At 62.5% G+C, this 23,505-nt stretch overlaps 1 protein-coding gene across 2 annotated transcripts in view; it reads left to right on the top strand.

The window, feature by feature from the left end:
* The window catches only part of LOC132396175 (fructose-bisphosphate aldolase C), a 75,816-nt gene that overhangs the window by 31,873 nt on the left and 20,438 nt on the right, over positions 1-23,505 (top strand). The window lies entirely within an intron of this gene.

Here is a 23,505-nt window from a genome sequence, read left to right as displayed (position 1 = left end):
TTGTACGTTCTCCCCGTGACCACGTGGGTTTCCTCCAGGAGTCCCACAGTCCAAAGATGTACGGGTTAGTAGGTTAACTGGTCATTGTAGATTGTCCTGTGATTAAGCCAGGGTTGCTGGGCTGGAAAGGCCTGTTCTGCACTCTCTCTCTAAATGAATTAAGTAAATAACGGTGACAGTGATTCTTGCCTCCCCGAGAAGTAGGAATGAGATGAGATGAAATGAATTCCTAACCACTGAGCACCATAGACAGAATGTAAAGAGATTTTTAAGGATTAGTGTCATTTGTCAAATGTACAGTGAAATATGTAGTCTGCGTCAAACCGGTGAGGATTGTGCTGGGCAGTTGGGAAGTGTTGCCATGCTTCTGGTGCCAACACAGAGGGGTATGGTGTCTGGTCTGAGCATGGGTCAATGAGACTAGGCGGATTAATGGATCAGCATGGACTAGATGGGCCGATGGGTCTGGTTCTTTTCTGTAGAGTTATGTCTCTATGACTCTGACTCTATAGCTTGCCCAAAACTCAGTAACCCAAACTCCAACCCTCACGTTTCTGGGATGTGGGGTGAAACCAGAGCAGCCGGAGGAGACCCAAGGAAGTGCAGCAGTTAGCGTGCAAACGTCGCCAAGTGTCCCAGCGCCAGCACAGCAGCTCAGCATGCTGCCCCAAAGCTTGCAACCCTGACCCACAACCCGACCGGCTGTCTGGTCCAGTGAGACAGCCTGCGACCCTGGGTCATTCCCCCTGACCCACGACCCGACCTGCCGTCTGGTCCAGTGAGACAGCCTGCGACCCTGGGTCATTCCCCCCGACCCACGGACCTGCTGTCTGGTCCAGTGAGACAGCCTGCGACCCTGGGTCATTCCCCCTGACCCACGGACCTGCTGTCTGGTCCAGTGAGACAGCCTGCGACCCTGGGTCATTCCCCCTGACCCACGGACCTGCTGTCTGGTCCAGTGAGACAGCCTGCGACCCTGGGTCATTCCCCCTGACCCACGGACCTGCTGTCTGGTCCAATGAGACAGCCTGTGACCCTGGGTCATTCCCCCTGACCCACGGACCTGCTGTCTGGTCCAGTGAGACAGGCTGTGACACTGGGTCATTCCCCCTGACCCACGGACCTGCTGTCTGGTCCAGTGAGACACCCTGCGACCCTGGGTCATTCCCCCTGACCCACGGACCTGCTGTCTGGTCCAGTGAGACAGCCTGCGACCCTGGGTCATTCCCTCTGACCCACGACCCGACCTGCTGTCTGGTCCAGTGAGACAGTCTGCGACCCTGGGTCATTCCCCCTGACCCACGGAACGGCTGACTGGTCCAGTGAGAAGGCCTGCAACCCTGGGTCAGTCCACCCGACCCACGACCCGACCTGCTGTCTGGTCCAGTGAGACAGCCTGCGACCCTGGGTCATTCCCCCCGAACCACGGACCTGCTGTCTGGTCCAGTGAGACCGCCTGCGACCCTGGGTCATTCACCCTGACCCACGGACCTGCTGTCTGGTCCAGTGAGACAGCCTGCGACCCTGGGTCATTCCCCCTGACCCACGGACCGGCAGTCTGGTCCAGTGAGACTGTCTGTGACCCCAGGTCATTCCCCTTGACCCACGACCCGACCTGCTGTCTGGTCCAGTGAGATAGCCTGCGACCCTGGGTCATTCACCCGGACCCATGGACCTGCTGTCTGGTCCAGTGAGACAGCCTGCGACCCTGGGTCATTCACCCTGACCCATGGACCTGCTGTCTGGTCCAGTGAGACAGCCTGCGACCCTGCGTCATTCACCCTGACCCACGAACCTGCTGTCTGGTCCAGTGAGACAGACTGTGACCCTGGGTCATTCCCCCTGACCCACAACCCACGACCCGACGTACTGTCTGGTCCAGTGAGACAGCCTGCGACCCTGGGTCATTCCCCCTGACCCACAACCCGACCTGCTGTCCGGTCCAGTGAGACAGTCTGTGACCCTTGGTCATTCCCCCTGACCCACGACCTGACCGGCTGTCTGGTCCAGTGAGACAGCCTGCGACCCTGGGTCATTCCCCCTGACCCACGGACCTGCTGTCTGGTCCAGTGAGATAGCCTGCGACCCTGGGTCATTCCCCCTGACCCACGGACCTGCTGTCTGGTCCAATGAGACAGTCTGTGACCCTGGGTCATTCACCCTGACTCAAGACCCGACCTGCTGTCTGGTCCAGTGAGACAGCCTGCGACCCTGGGTCATTCCCCCTGACCCACGACCTGACCTGCTGTCCGGTCCAGTGAGACAGTCTGTGACCCTGGGTCATTCCCCCTGACCCACGACCCGACCTGCTGTCTGATCCAGTGAGACAGACTGTGACCCTGGGTCATTCCCCCTGACCCACGACCCGAACTGCTGTCTGGTCCAGTGAGACAGCCTGCGACCCTGGGTCATTCCCCCTGACCCACGGACCTGCTGTCTGGTCCAGTGAGACAGCCTGTGACCCAGGGTCATTCCCCCTGACCCACGGACCTGCTGTCTGGTCCAGTGAGACAGCCTGCGACCCTGCGTCATTCACCCTGACCCACGAACCTGCTGTCTAGTCCAGTGAGACAGACTGCGACCCTGGGTCATTCCCCCTGACCCACAACCAACGAACCGACCTACTGTCTGGTCCAGTGAGACAGACTGCGACCCTGGGTCATTCCCCCCGACCCACGGACCTGCTGTCTGGTCCAGTGAGACAGCCTGCGACCCTGGGTCATTCACCCGGACCCATGGACCTGCTGTCTGGTCCAGTGAGACAGCCTGCGACCCTGGGTCATTCCCCCTGACCCACGACATGACCTGCTGTCTGGTCCAGTGAGACAGCCTGCGACGCTGGGTCATTCCCTCTGACCCATGACCCGACCTGCTGTCTGGTCCAGTGAGGCAGCCTGCGACCCTGGGTCATTCCCCCTGACCCACAACCAACGAACCGACCTACTGTCTGGTCCAGTGAGACAGACTGCGACCCTGGGTCATTCCCCCCGACCCACGGACCTGCTGTCTGGTCCAGTGAGACAGCCTGCGACCCTGGGTCATTCACCCGGACCCATGGACCTGCTGTCTGGTCCAGTGAGACAGCCTGCGACCCTGGGTCATTCACCCTGACCCATGGACCTGCTGTCTGGTCCAGTGAGACAGACTGTGACCCCAGGTCATTCCCCCTGACCCACGACCCGACCTGCTGTCTGGTCCAGTGAGACAGCCTGCGACCCTGGGTCATTCACCCTGGCCCATGGACCTGCTGTCTGGTCCAGTGAGACAGCCTGCGACCCTGGGTCATTCCCCCCGACCCACGGACCTGCTGTCAGGTCCAGTGAGACAGACTGCGACCCTGGGTCATTCCCCCTGACCCACAACCCACGACCCGACCTACTGTCTGGTCCACTGAGACAGACTGCGACCCTGGGTCATTCCCCCCGACCCACGGACCTGCTGTCTGGTCCAGTGAGACAGACTGCGACCCTGGGTCATTCCCCCTGACCCACGACCCGACCTACTGTCTGGTCCACTGAGACAGACTGCGACCCTGGGTCATTCCCCCTGACCCACGACCCGACCTGCTGTCTGGTCCAGTGAGACAGCCTGCGACCCTGGGTCATTCCCCCTGACCCACGGACCTGCTGTCTGGTCCAGTGAAATAGCCTGCGACCCTGGGTCTTTCCCCCTGACCCACGGACCTGCTGTCAGGTCCAATGAGACAGCCTGTGACCCTGGGTCATTCACCCTGACCCACGACCCGACCTGCTGTCCGGTCCAGTGAGACAGCCTGCGACCCTGGGTCATTCCCCCTGACCCACGGACCTGCTGTCTGGTCCAGTGAGACAGACTGTGACCCTGGGTCATTCCCCCTGACCCACGACCCGACCTGCTGTCCGTTCCAGTGAGACAGACTGTGACCCTGGGTCATTCCCCCTGACCCACGACCCGAACTGCTGTCTGATCCAGTGAGACAGACTGTGACCCTGGGTCACTCCCCCTGACCCACGGACCTGCTGAATGGTCCAGTGAGACAGCCTGCGACCCTGGGTCATTCACCCTGACCCACGGACCTGCTGTCTGGTCCAGTGAGACAGCCTGCGACGCTGGGTCATTCCCTCTGACCCACGACCCGACCTGCTGTCTGGTCCAGTGAGGCTGCCTGCGACCCTGGGTCATTCCCCCTGACCCACGGACCTGCTGTCTGGTCCAGTGAGACAGACTGCGACCCTGGGTCATTCCCCCTGACCCACGGACCTGCTGTCTGGTCCAGTGAGACAGCCTGCGACGCTGGGTCATTCCCCCTGACCCACGGACCTGCTGTCTGGTCCAGTGAGACAGACTGCGACCCTGGGTCATTCACCCTGACCCACGGACCTGCTGTCTGGTCCAGTGAGACAGCCTGCGACGCTGGGTCATTCCCCCTGACCCATGGACCGGCTGTCTGGTCCAGTGAGACTGTCAGTGACCCAGGGTCATTCCCCCTGACCCACGACCCGACCTGCTGTCTGGTCCAGTGAGACAGCCTGCGACCCTGGGTCATTCACCCGGACCCATGGACCTGCTGTCTGGTCCAGTGAGACAGCCTGCGACCCTGGGTCATTCACCCTGACCCATGGACCTGCTGTCTGGTCCAGTGAGACAGCCTGCGACCCTGCGTCATTCACCCTGACCCACGAACCTGCTGTCTGGTCCAGTGAGACAGACTGCGACCCTGGGTCATTCCCCCTGACCCACAACCCACGACCCGACCTACTGTCTGGTCCAGTGAGACAGACTGCGACCCTGGGTCATTCCCCCCGACCCACGGACCTGCTGTCTGGTCCAGTGAGACAGCCTGCGACCCTGGGTCATTCCCCCTGACCCACGACCCGACCGGCTGTCTGGTCCAGTGAGACAGCCTGCGACCCTGGGTCATTCCCCCTGACCCACGACCCGACCTGCTGTCTGGTCCAGTGAGACAGCCTGCGACCCTGGGTCATTCCCCCTGACCCACGGACCTGCTGTCTGGTGGAGTGAGATAGCCTGCGACCCTGGGTCATTCCCCTTGACCCACGGACCTGCTGTCTGGTCCAATGAGACAGCCTGCGACCCTGGGTCATATCCCCTGACCCACGACCCGACCTGCTGTCTGGTCCAGTGAGACAGCCTGCGACCCTGGGTCATATCCCCTGACCCACGACCCGACCTGCTGTCTGGTCCAGTGATACAGTCTGTGACCCTGGGTCATTCACCCTGACCCAAGACCCGACCTGCTGTCTGGTCCAGTGAGACAGCCTGCGACCCTGGGTCATTCCCCCTGACCCACGACCCGACCTGCTGTCCGGTCCAGTAAGACAGTCTGTGACCCTGGGTCATTCCCCCTGACCCACGACCTGAACTGCTGTCTGGTCCAGTGAGACAGTCTGTGACCCTGGGTCATTCCCCCTGACCCACGACCCGAACTGCTGTCTGATCCAGTGAGACAGACTGTGACCCTGGGTCATTCCCACTGACCCACGACCCGAACTGCTGTCTGGTCCAGTGACACAGTCTGTGACCCTGGGTCATTCACCCTGACCCACGAACCTGCTGTCTGGTCCAGTGAGACAGTCTGTGACCCTGGGTCATTCACCCTGACCAACGACCCGACCTGCTGTCTGGTCCAGTGAGACAGTCTGTGAACCTGGGTCATTCCCCCTGACCCACGGACCTGCTGTCTGGTCCAGTGAGACAGCCTGCGACGCTGGGTCATTCCCCCCGACCCACAAACCGACCTGCTGTCTGGCCCAGTGAGACAGCCTGTGACCCTGGGTCACTCCCCCTGACCCACGGACCTGCTGTCTGGTCCAGTGATACAGCCTGCGACCCTGGGTCATTCCCCCGACCCACGGACCTGCTGTCTGATCCAGTGAGACAGTCTGTGACACTGGGTCATTCACCCTGACCCACGGACCTGCTGTCTGGTCCAGTGAGACAGCCTGCGACCCTGGGTCATTCCCCCGACCCACGACCCGACCTGCTGTCTGGTCCAGTGAGACAGCCTGCGACCCTGGGTCATTCCCCTGACCCATGGACCTGCTGTCTGGTCCAGTGAGACAGCCTGCGACCTTGGTTCATTCCCTCTGACCCACGACCAGACCTGCTGTCTGGTCCAGTGAGACAGCCTGCGACACTGAGTCATTCCCCTGACCCATGGACCTGCTGTCTGGTCCAGTGAGACAGCCTGCGACCTTGGGTCATTCCCTCTGACCCACGACCCGACCTGCTGTCTGGTCCAGTGAGACAGCCTGTGACCCTGGGTCATTCCCCCTGACCCACGACCCGACCTGCTGTCTGGTCCAGTGAGAAGGCCTGCGACCCTGGGTCAGTCCACCCGACCCACGACCCGACCTGCTGTCTGGTCCAGTGAGACAGTCTGTGACCCTGGGTCATTCCCCCTGACCCACGACCCGACCGGCTGTCTGGTCCAGTGAGACAGCCTGCGACCCTGGGTCATTCCCCCTGACCCACGGACCTGCTGTCTGGTCCAATGAGACAGCCTGCGGCCCTGGGTCATTCCCCCTGACCCACGGACCTGCTGTCTGGTCCAATGAGACAGCCTGCGACCCTGGGTCATTCCCCCGACCCACGGACCTGCTGTCTGGTCCAGTGAGACAGTCTGTGACCCTGGGTCATTCCCCCTGACCCACGACCCGACCGGCTGTCTGGTCCAGTGAGACAGCCTGCGACCCTGGGTCATTCCCCCTGACCCACGGACCTGCTGTCTGGTCCAATGAGACAGCCTGCGACCCTGGGTCATTCCCCCTGACCCACGGACCTGCTGTCTGGTCCAATGAGACAGCCTGCGACCCTGGGTCATTCCCCCGACCCACGGACCTGCTGTCTGGTCCAATGACACAGTCTGTGACCCTGGGTCATTCACCCTGACCCAAGACCCGACCTGTTGTCTGGTCCAGTGAGACAGCCTGCGACCCTGGGTCATTCCCCCTGACCCACGACCTGACCTGCTGTCCGGTCCAGTGAGACAGTCTGTGACCCTGGGTCATTCCCCCTGACCCACGACCCGACCTGCTGTCTGATCCAGTGAGACAGACTGTGACCCTGGGTCATTCCCCCTGACCCACGACCCGAACTGCTGTCTGGTCCAGTGAGACAGCCTGCGACCCTGGGTCATTCACCCTGACCCACGGACCTGCTGTCTGGTCCAGTGAGACAGCCTGCGACGCTGGGTCATTCCCCCTGACCCACGGACCTGCTGTCTGGTCCAGTGAGACAGACTGCGACCCTGGGTCATTCACCCTGACCCACGGACCTGCTGTCTGGTCCAGTGAGACAGCCTGCGACGCTGGGTCATTCCCCCTGACCCATGGACCGGCTGTCTGGTCCAGTGAGACTGTCAGTGACCCAGGGTCATTCCCCCTGACCCACGACCCGACCTGCTGTCTGGTCCAGTGAGACAGCCTGCGACCCTGGGTCATTCACCCGGACCCATGGACCTGCTGTCTGGTCCAGTGAGACAGCCTGCGACCCTGGGTCATTCACCCTGACCCATGGACCTGCTGTCTGGTCCAGTGAGACAGCCTGCGACCCTGCGTCATTCACCCTGACCCACGAACCTGCTGTCTAGTCCAGTGAGACAGACTGCGACCCTGGGTCATTCCCCCTGACCCACAACCCACGACCCGACCTACTGTCTGGTCCAGTGAGACAGACTGCGACCCTGGGTCATTCCCCCCGACCCACGGACCTGCTGTCTGGTCCAGTGAGACAGCCTGCGACCCTGGGTCATTCCCCCTGACCCACGACCCGACCGGCTGTCTGGTCCAGTGAGACAGCCTGCGACCCTGGGTCATTCCCCCTGACCCACGACCCGACCTGCTGTCTGGTCCAGTGAGACAGCCTGCGACCCTGGGTCATTCCCCCTGACCCACGGACCTGCTGTCTGGTGGAGTGAGATAGCCTGCGACCCTGGGTCATTCCCCTTGACCCACGGACCTGCTGTCTGGTCCAATGAGACAGCCTGCGACCCTGGGTCATATCCCCTGACCCACGACCCGACCTGCTGTCTGGTCCAGTGAGACAGCCTGCGACCCTGGGTCATATCCCCTGACCCACGACCCGACCTGCTGTCTGGTCCAGTGATACAGTCTGTGACCCTGGGTCATTCACCCTGACCCAAGACCCGACCTGCTGTCTGGTCCAGTGAGACAGCCTGCGACCCTGGGTCATTCCCCCTGACCCACGACCCGACCTGCTGTCCGGTCCAGTAAGACAGTCTGTGACCCTGGGTCATTCCCCCTGACCCACGACCTGAACTGCTGTCTGGTCCAGTGAGACAGTCTGTGACCCTGGGTCATTCCCCCTGACCCACGACCCGAACTGCTGTCTGATCCAGTGAGACAGACTGTGACCCTGGGTCATTCCCACTGACCCACGACCCGAACTCCTGTCTGGTCCAGTGACACAGTCTGTGACCCTGGGTCATTCACCCTGACCCACGAACCTGCTGTCTGGTCCAGTGAGACAGTCTGTGACCCTGGGTCATTCACCCTGACCAACGACCCGACCTGCTGTCTGGTCCAGTGAGACAGTCTGTGACCCTGGGTCATTCCCCCTGACCCACGGACCTGCTGTCTGGTCCAGTGAGACAGCCTGCGACGCTGGGTCATTCCCCCCGACCCACAAACCGACCTGCTGTCTGGCCCAGTGAGACAGCCTGTGACCCTGGGTCACTCCCCCTGACCCACGGACCTGCTGTCTGGTCCAGTGATACAGCCTGCGACCCTGGGTCATTCCCCCGACCCACGGACCTGCTGTCTGATCCAGTGAGACAGTCTGTGACACTGGGTCATTCACCCTGACCCACGGACCTGCTGTCTGGTCCAGTGAGACAGCCTGCGACCTTGGGTCATTCCCTCTGACCCACGACCCGACCTGCTGTCTGGTCCAGTGAGACAGCCTGTGACCCTGGGTCATTCCCCCTGACCCACGACCCGACCTGCTGTCTGGTCCAGTGAGAAGGCCTGCGACCCTGGGTCAGTCCACCCGACCCACGACCCGACCTGCTGTCTGGTCCAGTGAGACAGTCTGTGACCCTGGGTCATTCCCCCTGACCCACGACCCGACCGGCTGTCTGGTCCAGTGAGACAGCCTGCGACCCTGGGTCATTCCCCCTGACCCACGGACCTGCTGTCTGGTCCAATGAGACAGCCTGCGGCCCTGGGTCATTCCCCCTGACCCACGGACCTGCTGTCTGGTCCAATGAGACAGCCTGCGACCCTGGGTCATTCCCCCGACCCACGGACCTGCTGTCTGGTCCAGTGAGACAGTCTGTGACCCTGGGTCATTCCCCCTGACCCACGACCCGACCGGCTGTCTGGTCCAGTGAGACAGCCTGCGACCCTGGGTCATTCCCCCTGACCCACGGACCTGCTGTCTGGTCCAATGAGACAGCCTGCGACCCTGGGTCATTCCCCCTGACCCACGGACCTGCTGTCTGGTCCAATGAGACAGCCTGCGACCCTGGGTCATTCCCCCGACCCACGGACCTGCTGTCTGGTCCAATGACACAGTCTGTGACCCTGGGTCATTCACCCTGACCCAAGACCCGACCTGTTGTCTGGTCCAGTGAGACAGCCTGCGACCCTGGGTCATTCCCCCTGACCCACGACCTGACCTGCTGTCCGGTCCAGTGAGACAGTCTGTGACCCTGGGTCATTCCCCCTGACCCACGACCCGACCTGCTGTGTGATCCAGTGAGACAGACTGTGACCCTGGGTCATTCCCCCTGACCCACGACCCGAACTGCTGTCTGGTCCAGTGAGACAGCCTGCGACCCTGGGTCATTCACCCTGACCCACGGACCTGCTGTCTGGTCCAGTGAGACAGCCTGCGACGCTGGGTCATTCCCCCTGACCCACGGACCTGCTGTCTGGTCCAGTGAGACAGACTGCGACCCTGGGTCATTCACCCTGACCCACTGACCTGCTGTCTGGTCCAGTGAGACAGCCTGCGACGCTGGGTCATTCCCCCTGACCCATGGACCGGCTGTCTGGTCCAGTGAGACTGTCAGTGACCCAGGGTCATTCCCCCTGACCCACGACCCGACCTGCTGTCTGGTCCAGTGAGACAGCCTGCGACCCTGGGTCATTCACCCGGACCCATGGACCTGCTGTCTGGTCCAGTGAGACAGCCTGCGACCCTGGGTCATTCCCCCTGACCCACGACCCGACCGGCTGTCTGGTCCAGTGAGACAGCCTGCGACCCTGCGTCATTCACCCTGACCCACGAACCTGCTGTCTGGTCCAGTGAGACAGACTGTGACCCTGGGTCATTCCCCCTGACCCACGACCCGACCTGCTGTCTGGTCCAGTGAGACAGCCTGCGACCCTGGGTCATTCCCCCTGACCCACGGACCTGCTGTCTGGTGGAGTGAGATAGCCTGCGACCCTGGGTCATTCCCCTTGACCCACGGACCTGCTGTCTGGTCCAATGAGACAGCCTGCGACCCTGGGTCATATCCCCTGACCCACGACCCGACCTGCTGTCTGGTCCAGTGAGACAGCCTGCGACCCTGGGTCATATCCCCTGACCCACGACCCGACCTGCTGTCTGGTCCAGTGATACAGTCTGTGACCCTGGGTCATTCACCCTGACCCAAGACCCGACCTGCTGTCTGGTCCAGTGAGACAGCCTGCGACCCTGGGTCATTCCCCCTGACCCACGACCCGACCTGCTGTCCGGTCCAGTAAGACAGTCTGTGACCCTGGGTCATTCCCCCTGACCCACGACCTGAACTGCTGTCTGGTCCAGTGAGACAGTCTGTGACCCTGGGTCATTCCCCCTGACCCACGACCCGAACTGCTGTCTGATCCAGTGAGACAGACTGTGACCCTGGGTCATTCCCACTGACCCACGACCCGAACTGCTGTCTGGTCCAGTGACACAGTCTGTGACCCTGGGTCATTCACCCTGACCCACGAACCTGCTGTCTGGTCCAGTGAGACAGTCTGTGACCCTGGGTCATTCACCCTGACCAACGACCCGACCTGCTGTCTGGTCCAGTGAGACAGTCTGTGACCCTGGGTCATTCCCCCTGACCCACGGACCTGCTGTCTGGTCCAGTGAGACAGCCTGCGACGCTGGGTCATTCCCCCCGACCCACAAACCGACCTGCTGTCTGGCCCAGTGAGACAGCCTGTGACCCTGGGTCACTCCCCCTGACCCACGGACCTGCTGTCTGGTCCAGTGATACAGCCTGCGACCCTGGGTCATTCCCCCGACCCACGGACCTGCTGTCTGATCCAGTGAGACAGTCTGTGACACTGGGTCATTCACCCTGACCCACGGACCTGCTGTCTGGTCCAGTGAGACAGCCTGCGACCCTGGGTCATTCCCCCGACCCACGACCCGACCTGCTGTCTGGTCCAGTGAGACAGCCTGCGACCCTGGGTCATTCCCCTGACCCATGGACCTGCTGTCTGGTCCAGTGAGACAGCCTGCGACCTTGGTTCATTCCCTCTGACCCACGACCAGACCTGCTGTCTGGTCCAGTGAGACAGCCTGCGACCCTGAGTCATTCCCCTGACCCATGGACCTGCTGTCTGGTCCAGTGAGACAGCCTGCGACCTTGGGTCATTCCCTCTGACCCACGACCCGACCTGCTGTCTGGTCCAGTGAGACAGCCTGTGACCCTGGGTCATTCCCCCTGACCCACGACCCGACCTGCTGTCTGGTCCAGTGAGAAGGCCTGCGACCCTGGGTCAGTCCACCCGACCCACGACCCGACCTGCTGTCTGGTCCAGTGAGACAGTCTGTGACCCTGGGTCATTCCCCCTGACCCACGACCCGACCGGCTGTCTGGTCCAGTGAGACAGCCTGCGACCCTGGGTCATTCCCCCTGACCCACGGACCTGCTGTCTGGTCCAATGAGACAGCCTGCGGCCCTGGGTCATTCCCCCTGACCCACGGACCTGCTGTCTGGTCCAATGAGACAGCCTGCGACCCTGGGTCATTCCCCCGACCCACGGACCTGCTGTCTGGTCCAGTGAGACAGTCTGTGACCCTGGGTCATTCCCCCTGACCCACGACCCGACCGGCTGTCTGGTCCAGTGAGACAGCCTGCGACCCTGGGTCATTCCCCCTGACCCACGGACCTGCTGTCTGGTCCAATGAGACAGCCTGCGACCCTGGGTCATTCCCCCTGACCCACGGACCTGCTGTCTGGTCCAATGAGACAGCCTGCGACCCTGGGTCATTCCCCCGACCCACGGACCTGCTGTCTGGTCCAATGACACAGTCTGTGACCCTGGGTCATTCACCCTGACCCAAGACCCGACCTGTTGTCTGGTCCAGTGAGACAGCCTGCGACCCTGGGTCATTCCCCCTGACCCACGACCTGACCTGCTGTCCGGTCCAGTGAGACAGTCTGTGACCCTGGGTCATTCCCCCTGACCCACGACCCGACCTGCTGTCTGATCCAGTGAGACAGACTGTGACCCTGGGTCATTCCCCCTGACCCACGACCCGAACTGCTGTCTGGTCCAGTGAGACAGCCTGCGACCCTGGGTCATTCACCCTGGCCCATGGACCTGCTGTCTGGTCCAGTGAGACAGCCTGCGACCCTGCGTCATTCACCCTGACCCACGAACCTGCTGTCTGGTCCAGTGAGACAGACTGTGACCCTGGGTCATTCCCTCTGACCCACATACCTGCTGTCTGGCCCAGTGAGACAGACTGCGACCCTGGGTCATTCCCCCCGACCCACGGACCTGCTGTCTGGTCCAGTGAGACAGCCTGCGACCCTGGGTCATTCCCCCTGACCCACGACCCGACCTGCTGGCTGGTCCAGTGAGACAGCCTGCGACCCTGGGTCATTCCCCCTGACCCACGACCCGACCTGCTGTCTGGTCCAGTGAGACAGACTGTGACCCAGGGTCATTCCCGCTAACCCACGACCCGAACTACTGTCTGATCCAGTGAGACAGACTGTGACCCTGGGTCATTCCCTCTGACCCACGGACCTGCTGCCTGGACCAGTGAGACAGCCTGCGACCCTGGGTCATTCACCCTGACCCACGGACCTGCTGTCTGGTCCAGTGAGACAGTCTGTGACCCTGGGTCATTCCCTCTGACCCACGGACCTGCTGTCTGGCCCAGTGAGACAGCCTGCGACCCTGGGTCAATCACCCTGACCCACGGACCTGCTGTCTGGTCCAGTGAGACAGCCTGCGACCCTGGGTCATTCCCCCCGACCCACGGACCTGCTGTCTGGTCCAGTGAGACAGCCTGCGACCCTGGGTCATTCATCCTGACCCACGGACCTGCTGTCTGGTCCAGTGAGACAGCCTGCGACCCTGGGTCATTCCCCCCGACCCACGGACCTGCTGTCTGGTCCAGTGAGACAGCCTGCGACCCTGGGTCATTCATCCTGACCCACAGACCTGCTGTCTGGTCCAGTGAGACAGCCTGCGACCCTGGGTCATTCCCCCTGACCCACGGACCTGCTGTCTGGTCCAGTGAGACAGCCTGTGACCCTGGGTCATTCCCCCCGACCCACGGACCTGCTGTCTGGTCCAGTGAGACAGCCTGCGACCCTGGGTCATTCACCCTGACCCACGGACCTGCTGTCTGGTCCAGTGAGACAGCCTGCGACCCTGGGTCATTCCCCCTGACCCACGACATGACCTGCTGTCTGGACCAGTGAGACAGCCTGCGACCCTGGGTCATTCACCCTGACCCACGACATGACCTGCTGTCCGGTCCAGTGAGACAGCCTGCGACGCTGGGTCATTCCCTCTGACCCACGACCCGACCTGCTGTCTGGTCCAGTGAGGCAGCCTGCGACCCTGGGTCATTCACCCTGACCCACGACATGACCTGCTGTCTGGACCAGTGAGACAGCCTGCGACCCTGGGTCATTCACCCTGACCCACAAACCTGCTGTCTGGTCCAGTGAGACATCCTGCGACCCTGGGTCATTCCCTCTGACCCACGACCCGACCTGCTGTCTGGTCCAGTGAGGCAGCCTGCGACCCTGGGTCATTCCCCCTGACCCACGGACCGGCTGTCTGGTCCAGTGAGACTGTCAGTGACCCAGGGTCATTCCCCCTGACCCACGGACCTGCTGTCTGGTCCAGTGAGACAGCCTGCGACCCTGGGTCATTCCCCCCGACCCACGACCCGACCTGCTGTCTGGTCCAGTGAGACAGCCTGCGACCCTGCATCATTCGCCCTGACCCACGAACCTGCTGTCTGGTCCAGTGAGACAGTCTGTGACCCTGGGTCATTCCCCCTGACCCACGACCCGACCTGCTGTCTGGTCCAGTGAGACAGCCTGCGACCCTGGGTCATTCACCCTGGCCCATGGACCTGCTGTCTGGTCCAATGAGACAGCCTGCGACCCTGGGTCATTCCCCCTGACCCACGGACCTGCTGTCTGGTCCAATGAGACAGCCTGCGACCCTGGGTCATTCCCCCGACCCACGGACCTGCTGTCTGGTCCAATGAGACAGTCTGTGACCCTGGGTCATTCACCCTGACCCAAGACCCGACCTGTTGTCTGGTCCAGTAAGACAGCCTGCGACCCTGGGTCATTCCCCCTGACCCACGACCTGACCTGCTGTCCGGTCCAGTGAGACAGTCTGTGACCCTGGGTCATTCCCCCTGACCCACGACCCGACCTGCTGTCTGATCCAGTGAGACAGACTGTGACCCTGGGTCATTCCCCCTGACCCACGACCCGAACTGCTGTCTGGTCCAGTGAGACAGCCTGCGACCCTGGGTCATTCACCCTGGCCCATGGACCTGCTGTCTGGTCCAGTGAGACAGCCTGCGACCCTGCGTCATTCACCCTGACCCACGAACCTGCTGTCTGGTCCAGTGAGACAGACTGTGACCCTGGGTCATTCCCTCTGACCCACATACCTGCTGTCTGGCCCAGTGAGACAGACTGCGACCCTGGGTCATTCCCCCCGACCCACGGACCTGCTGTCTGGTCCAGTGAGACAGCCTGCGACCCTGGGTCATTCCCCCTGACCCACGACCCGACCTGCTGTCTGGTCCAGTGAGACAGCCTGCGACCCTGGGTCATTCCCCCTGACCCACGGACCTGCTGTCTGGTCCAGTGAGACAGCCTGCGACGCTGGGTCATTCCCCCCGACCCACAAACCGACCTGCTGTCTGGCCCAGTGAGACAGCCTGTGACCCTGGGTCACTCCCCCTGACCCACGGACCTGCTGTCTGGTCCAGTGATACAGCCTGCGACCCTGGGTCATTCCCCCGACCCACGGACCTGCTGTCTGATCCAGTGAGACAGTCTGTGACACTGGGTCATTCACCCTGACCCACGGACCTGCTGTCTGGTCCAGTGAGACAGCCTGCGACCCTGGGTCATTCCCCCGACCCACGACCCGACCTGCTGTCTGGTCCAGTGAGACAGCCTGCGACCCTGGGTCATTCCCCTGACCCATGGACCTGCTGTCTGGTCCAGTGAGACAGCCTGCGACCTTGGTTCATTCCCTCTGACCCACGACCAGACCTGCTGTCTGGTCCAGTGAGACAGCCTGCGACCCTGAGTCATTCCCCTGACCCATGGACCTGCTGTCTGGTCCAGTGAGACAGCCTGCGACCTTGGGTCATTCCCTCTGACCCACGACCCGACCTGCTGTCTGGTCCAGTGAGACAGCCTGTGACCCTGGGTCATTCCCCCTGACCCACGACCCGACCTGCTGTCTGGTCCAGTGAGAAGGCCTGCGACCCTGGGTCAGTCCACCCGACCCACGACCCGACCTGCTGTCTGGTCCAGTGAGACAGTCTGTGACCCTGGGTCATTCCCCCTGACCCACGACCCGACCGGCTGTCTGGTCCAGTGAGACAGCCTGCGACCCTGGGTCATTCCCCCTGACCCACGGACCTGCTGTCTGGTCCAATGAGACAGCCTGCGGCCCTGGGTCATTCCCCCTGACCCACGGACCTGCTGTCTGGTCCAATGAGACAGCCTGCGACCCTGGGTCATTCCCCCGACCCACGGACCTGCTGTCTGGTCCAGTGAGACAGTCTGTGACCCTGGGTCATTCCCCCTGACCCACGACCCGACCGGCTGTCTGGTCCAGTGAGACAGCCTGCGACCCTGGGTCATTCCCCCTGACCCACGGACCTGCTGTCTGGTCCAATGAGACAGCCTGCGACCCTGGGTCATTCCCCCTGACCCACGGACCTGCTGTCTGGTCCAATGAGACAGCCTGCGACCCTGGGTCATTCCCCCGACCCACGGACCTGCTGTCTGGTCCAATGACACAGTCTGTGACCCTGGGTCATTCACCCTGACCCAAGACCCGACCTGTTGTCTGGTCCAGTGAGACAGCCTGCGACCCTGGGTCATTCCCCCTGACCCACGACCTGACCTGCTGTCCGGTCCAGTGAGACAGTCTGTGACCCTGGGTCATTCCCCCTGACCCACGACCCGACCTGCTGTCTGATCCAGTGAGACAGACTGTGACCCTGGGTCATTCCCCCTGACCCACGACCCGAACTGCTGTCTGGTCCAGTGAGACAGCCTGCGACCCTGGGTCATTCACCCTGGCCCATGGACCTGCTGTCTGGTCCAGTGAGACAGCCTGCGACCCTGCGTCATTCACCCTGACCCACGAACCTGCTGTCTGGTCCAGTGAGACAGACTGTGACCCTGGGTCATTCCCTCTGACCCACATACCTGCTGTCTGGCCCAGTGAGACAGACTGCGACCCTGGGTCATTCCCCCCGACCCACGGACCTGCTGTCTGGTCCAGTGAGACAGCCTGCGACCCTGGGTCATTCCCCCTGACCCACGACCCGACCTGCTGGCTGGTCCAGTGAGACAGACTGTGACCCAGGGTCATTCCCGCTAACCCACGACCCGAACTACTGTCTGATCCAGTGAGACAGACTGTGACCCTGGGTCATTCCCTCTGACCCACGGACCTGCTGCCTGGACCAGTGAGACAGCCTGCGACCCTGGGTCATTCACCCTGACCCACGGACCTGCTGTCTGGTCCAGTGAGACAGTCTGTGACCCTGGGTCATTCCCTCTGACCCACGGACCTGCTGTCTGGCCCAGTGAGACAGCCTGCGACCCTGGGTCAATCACCCTGACCCACGGACCTGCTGTCTGGTCCAGTGAGACAGTCTGTGACCCTGGGTCATTCCCTCTGACCCACGAACCTGCTGTCTGGTCCAGTGAGACAGCCTGCGACCCTGGGTCACTCCCCCTGACCCACGGACCTGCTGTCTGGTCCAGTGAGACAGCCTGCGACCCTGGGTCATTCCCCCCGACCCACGGACCTGCTGTCTGGTCCAGTGAGACAGCCTGCGACCCTGGGTCATTCATCCTGACCCACAGACCTGCTGTCTGGTCCAGTGAGACAGCCTGCGACCCTGGGTCATTCCCCCTGACCCACGGACCTGCTGTCTGGTCCAGTGAGACAGCCTGTGACCCTGGGTCATTCCCCCCGACCCACGGACCTGCTGTCTGGTCCAGTGAGACAGCCTGCGACCCTGGGTCATTCACCCTGACCCACGGACCTGCTGTCTGGTCCAGTGAGACAGCCTGCGACCCTGGGTCATTCCCCCTGACCCACGACATGACCTGCTGTCTGGACCAGTGAGACAGCCTGCGACCCTGGGTCATTCACCCTGACCCACGACATGACCTGCTGTCCGGTCCAGTGAGACAGCCTGCGACGCTGGGTCATTCCCTCTGACCCACGACCCGACCTGCTGTCTGGTCCAGTGAGGCAGCCTGCGACCCTGGGTCATTCACCCTGACCCACGACATGACCTGCTGTCTGGACCAGTGAGACAGCCTGCGACCCTGGGTCATTCACCCTGACCCACAAACCTGCTGTCTGGTCCAGTGAGACATCCTGCGACCCTGGGTCATTCCCTCTGACCCACGACCCGACCTGCTGTCTGGTCCAGTGAGGCAGCCTGCGACCCTGGGTCATTCCCCCTGACCCACGGACCGGCTGTCTGGTCCAGTGAGACTGTCAGTGACCCAGGGTCATTCCCCCTGACCCACGGACCTGCTGTCTGGTCCAGTGAGACAGCCTGCGACCCTGGGTCATTCCCCCCGACCCACGACCCGACCTGCTGTCTGGTCCAGTGAGACAGCCTGCGACCCTGCATCATTCGCCCTGACCCACGAACCTGCTGTCTGGTCCAGTGAGACAGTCTGTGACCCTGGGTCATTCCCCCTGACCCACGACCCGACCTGCTGTCTGGTCCAGTGAGACAGCCTGCGACCCTGGGTCATTCACCCTGGCCCATGGACCTGCTGTCTGGTCCAATGAGACAGCCTGCGACCCTGGGTCATTCCCCCTGACCCACGGACCTGCTGTCTGGTCCAATGAGACAGCCTGCGACCCTGGGTCATTCCCCCGACCCACGGACCTGCTGTCTGGTCCAATGAGACAGTCTGTGACCCTGGGTCATTCACCCTGACCCAAGACCCGACCTGTTGTCTGGTCCAGTAAGACAGCCTGCGACCCTGGGTCATTCCCCCTGACCCACGACCTGACCTGCTGTCCGGTCCAGTGAGACAGTCTGTGACCCTGGGTCATTCCCCCTGACCCACGACCCGACCTGCTGTCTGATCCAGTGAGACAGACTGTGACCCTGGGTCATTCCCCCTGACCCACGACCCGAACTGCTGTCTGGTCCAGTGAGACAGCCTGCGACCCTGGGTCATTCACCCTGGCCCATGGACCTGCTGTCTGGTCCAGTGAGACAGCCTGCGACCCTGCGTCATTCACCCTGACCCACGAACCTGCTGTCTGGTCCAGTGAGACAGACTGTGACCCTGGGTCATTCCCTCTGACCCACATACCTGCTGTCTGGCCCAGTGAGACAGACTGCGACCCTGGGTCATTCCCCCCGACCCACGGACCTGCTGTCTGGTCCAGTGAGACAGCCTGCGACCCTGGGTCATTCCCCCTGACCCACGACCCGACCTGCTGTCTGGTCCAGTGAGACAGCCTGCGACCCTGGGTCATTCCCCCTGACCCATGACCCGACCTGCTGTCTGGTCCAGTGAGACAGCCTGCGACCCTGGGTCATTCCCCCGACCCACGGACCTGCTGTCTGGTCCAGTGAGACAGTCTGTGACCCTGGGTCATTCACCCTGACCCAAGACCCGACCTGCTGTCTGGTCCAGTGAGACAGCCTGCGACCCTGCGTCATTCACCCTGACCCACGAACCTGCTGTCTGGTCCAGTGAGACAGTCTGTGACCCTGGGTCATTCCCCCTGACCCACGACCCGACCTGCTGTCTGGTCCAGTGAGACAGACTGTGACCCTGGGTCATTCCCCCTGACCCACGACCCGAACTACTGTCTGATCCAGTGAGACAGACTGTGACCCTGGGTCATTCCCTCTGACCCACGGACCTGCTGCCTGGCCCAGTGAGACAGCCTGCGACCCTGGGTCATTCACCCTGACCCACGGATCTGCTGTCTGGTCCAGTGAGACAGTCTGTGACCCTGGGTCATTCCCTCTGACCCACGGACCTGCTGTCTGGCCCAGTGAGACAGCCTGCGACCCTGGGTCATTCACCCTGACCCACGGACCTGCTGTCTGGTCCAGTGAGACAGTCTGTGACCCTGGGTCATTCCCTCTGACCCACGGACCTGCTGTCTGGTCCAGTGAGACAGCCTGCGACCCTGGGTCACTCCCCCTGACCCACGGACCTGCTGTCTGGTCCAGTGAGACAGCCTGCGACCCTGGGTCATTCCCCCTGACCCACGACATGACCTGCTGTCTGGACCAGTGAGACAGCCTGCGACCCTGGGTCATTCACCCTGACCCACGACATGACCTGCTGTCCGGTCCAGTGAGACAGCCTGCGACGCTGGGTCATTCCCTCTGACCCACGACCCGACCTGCTGTCTGGTCCAGTGAGGCAGCCTGCGACCCTGGGTCATTCACCCTGACCCACGACATGACCTGCTGTCTGGACCAGTGAGACAGCCTGCGACCCTGGGTCATTCACCCTGACCCACAAACCTGCTGTCTGGTCCAGTGAGACATCCTGCGACCCTGGGTCATTCCCTCTGACCCACGACCCGACCTGCTGTCTGGTCCAGTGAGGCAGCCTGCGACCCTGGGTCATTCCCCCTGACCCACGGACCGGCTGTCTGGTCCAGTGAGACTGTCAGTGACCCAGGGTCATTCCCCCTGACCCACGGACCTGCTGTCTGGTCCAGTGAGACAGCCTGCGACCCTGGGTCATTCCCCCCGACCCACGACCCGACCTGCTGTCTGGTCCAGTGAGACAGCCTGCGACCCTGCATCATTCGCCCTGACCCACGAACCTGCTGTCTGGTCCAGTGAGACAGTCTGTGACCCTGGGTCATTCCCCCTGACCCACGACCCGACCTGCTGTCTGGTCCAGTGAGACAGCCTGCGACCCTGGGTCATTCACCCTGGCCCATGGACCTGCTGTCTGGTCCAATGAGACAGCCTGCGACCCTGGGTCATTCCCCCTGACCCACGGACCTGCTGTCTGGTCCAATGAGACAGCCTGCGACCCTGGGTCATTCCCCCGACCCACGGACCTGCTGTCTGGTCCAATGAGACAGTCTGTGACCCTGGGTCATTCACCCTGACCCAAGACCCGACCTGTTGTCTGGTCCAGTAAGACAGCCTGCGACCCTGGGTCATTCCCCCTGACCCACGACCTGACCTGCTGTCCGGTCCAGTGAGACAGTCTGTGACCCTGGGTCATTCCCCCTGACCCACGACCCGACCTGCTGTCTGATCCAGTGAGACAGACTGTGACCCTGGGTCATTCCCCCTGACCCACGACCCGAACTGCTGTCTGGTCCAGTGAGACAGCCTGCGACCCTGGGTCATTCACCCTGGCCCATGGACCTGCTGTCTGGTCCAGTGAGACAGCCTGCGACCCTGCGTCATTCACCCTGACCCACGAACCTGCTGTCTGGTCCAGTGAGACAGACTGTGACCCTGGGTCATTCCCTCTGACCCACATACCTGCTGTCTGGCCCAGTGAGACAGACTGCGACCCTGGGTCATTCCCCCCGACCCACGGACCTGCTGTCTGGTCCAGTGAGACAGCCTGCGACCCTGGGTCATTCCCCCTGACCCACGACCCGACCTGCTGTCTGGTCCAGTGAGACAGCCTGCGACCCTGGGTCATTCCCCCTGACCCATGACCCGACCTGCTGTCTGGTCCAGTGAGACAGCCTGCGACCCTGGGTCATTCCCCCGACCCACGGACCTGCTGTCTGGTCCAGTGAGACAGTCTGTGACCCTGGGTCATTCACCCTGACCCAAGACCCGACCTGCTGTCTGGTCCAGTGAGACAGCCTGCGACCCTGCGTCATTCACCCTGACCCACGAACCTGCTGTCTGGTCCAGTGAGACAGTCTGTGACCCTGGGTCATTCCCCCTGACCCACGACCCGACCTGCTGTCTGGTCCAGTGAGACAGACTGTGACCCTGGGTCATTCCCCCTGACCCACGACCCGAACTACTGTCTGATCCAGTGAGACAGACTGTGACCCTGGGTCATTCCCTCTGACCCACGGACCTGCTGCCTGGCCCAGTGAGACAGCCTGCGACCCTGGGTCATTCACCCTGACCCACGGATCTGCTGTCTGGTCCAGTGAGACAGTCTGTGACCCTGGGTCATTCCCTCTGACCCACGGACCTGCTGTCTGGCCCAGTGAGACAGCCTGCGACCCTGGGTCATTCACCCTGACCCACGGACCTGCTGTCTGGTCCAGTGAGACAGTCTGTGACCCTGGGTCATTCCCTCTGACCCACGGACCTGCTGTCTGGTCCAGTGAGACAGCCTGCGACCCTGGGTCACTCCCCCTGACCCACGGACCTGCTGTCTGGTCCAGTGAGACAGCCTGCGACCCTGGGTCATTCCCCCCGACCCACGGACCTGCTGTCTGGTCCAGTGAGACAGCCTGCGACCCTGGGTCATTCACCCTGACCCACGGACCTGCTGTCTGGTCCAGTGAGACAGCCTGCGACCCTGGGTCATTCCCCCTGACCCACGGACCTGCTGTCTGGTCCAGTGAGACAGCCTGTGACCCTGGGTCATTCCCCCCGACCCACGGACCTGCTGTCTGGTCCAGTGAGACAGCCTGCGACCCTGGGTCATTCACCCTGACCCACGGACCTGCTGTCTGGTCCAGTGAGACAGCCTGCGACCCTGGGTCATTCCCCCTGACCCACGACATGACCAGCTGTCTGGACCAGTGAGACAGCCTGCGACCCTGGGTCATTCCCTCTGACCCACGACCCGACCTGCTGTCTGGTCCAGTGAGGCAGCCTGCGACCCTGGGTCATTCCCCCTGACCCACGGACCGGCTGTCTGGTCCAGTGAGACAGCCTGCGACCCTGGGTCATTCACCCTGACCCACGGACCTGCTGTCTGGTCCAGTGAGACAGTCTGTGACCCTGGGTCATTCACCCTGACCCACGGACCTGCTGTCTGGCCCAGTGAGACAGCCTGCGACCCTGGGTCATTCCCCCTGACCCACGACCTGACCTGCTGTCCGGTCCAGTGAGACAGTCTGTGACCCTGGGTCATTCCCCCTGACCCACGACCCGACCTGCTGTCTGGTCCAGTGAGACAGCCTGCGACCCTGGGTCATTCCCCCTGACCCACGACCCGACCTGCTGTCTGGTCCAGTGAGACAGACTGTGACCCTGGGTCATTCCCCCTAACCCACGACCCGAACTACTGTCTGATCCAGTGAGACAGACTGTGACCCTGGGTCATTCCCTCTGACCCACGGACCTGCTGCCTGGCCCAGTGAGACAGGCTGCGACCCTGGGTCATTCACCCTGACCCACGGACCTGCTGTCTGGTCCAGTGAGACAGTCTGTGACCCTGGGTCATTCCCTCTGACCCACGGACCTGCTGTCTGGCCCAGTGAGACAGCCTGCGACCCTGGGTCAATCACCCTGACCCACGGACCTGCTGTCTGGTCCAGTGAGACAGTCTGTGACCCTGGGTCATTCCCTCTGACCCACGGACCTGCTGTCTGGTCCAGTGAGACAGCCTGCGACCCTGGGTCACTCCCCCTGACCCACGGACCTGCTGTCTGGTCCAGTGAGACAGCCTGCGACCCTGGGTCATTCCCCCCGACCCACGGACCTGCTGTCTGGTCCAGTGAGACAGCCTGCGACCCTGGGTCATTCACCCTGACCCACGGACCTGCTGTCTGGTCCAGTGAGACAGCCTGCGACCCTGGGTCATTCCCCCTGACCCACGGACCTGCTGTCTGGTCCAGTGAGACAGCCTGTGACCCTGGGTCATTCCCCCCGACCCACGGACCTGCTGTCTGGTCCAGTGAGACAGCCTGCGACCCTGGGTCATTCACCCTGACCCACGGACCTGCTGTCTGGTCCAGTGAGACAGCCTGCGACCCTGGGTCATTCCCTCTGACCCACGACCCGACCTGCTGTCTGGTCCAGTGAGGCAGCCTGCGACCCTGGGTCATTCACCCTGACCCACGACATGACCTGCTG

This window comes from Hypanus sabinus, chromosome 6 (assembly GCF_030144855.1).
Source record: "Hypanus sabinus isolate sHypSab1 chromosome 6, sHypSab1.hap1, whole genome shotgun sequence".
Classification (NCBI taxonomy): Eukaryota; Metazoa; Chordata; class Chondrichthyes; order Myliobatiformes; family Dasyatidae; genus Hypanus; species Hypanus sabinus.
This window is presented reverse-complemented; position numbering and strand designations above follow the sequence as displayed.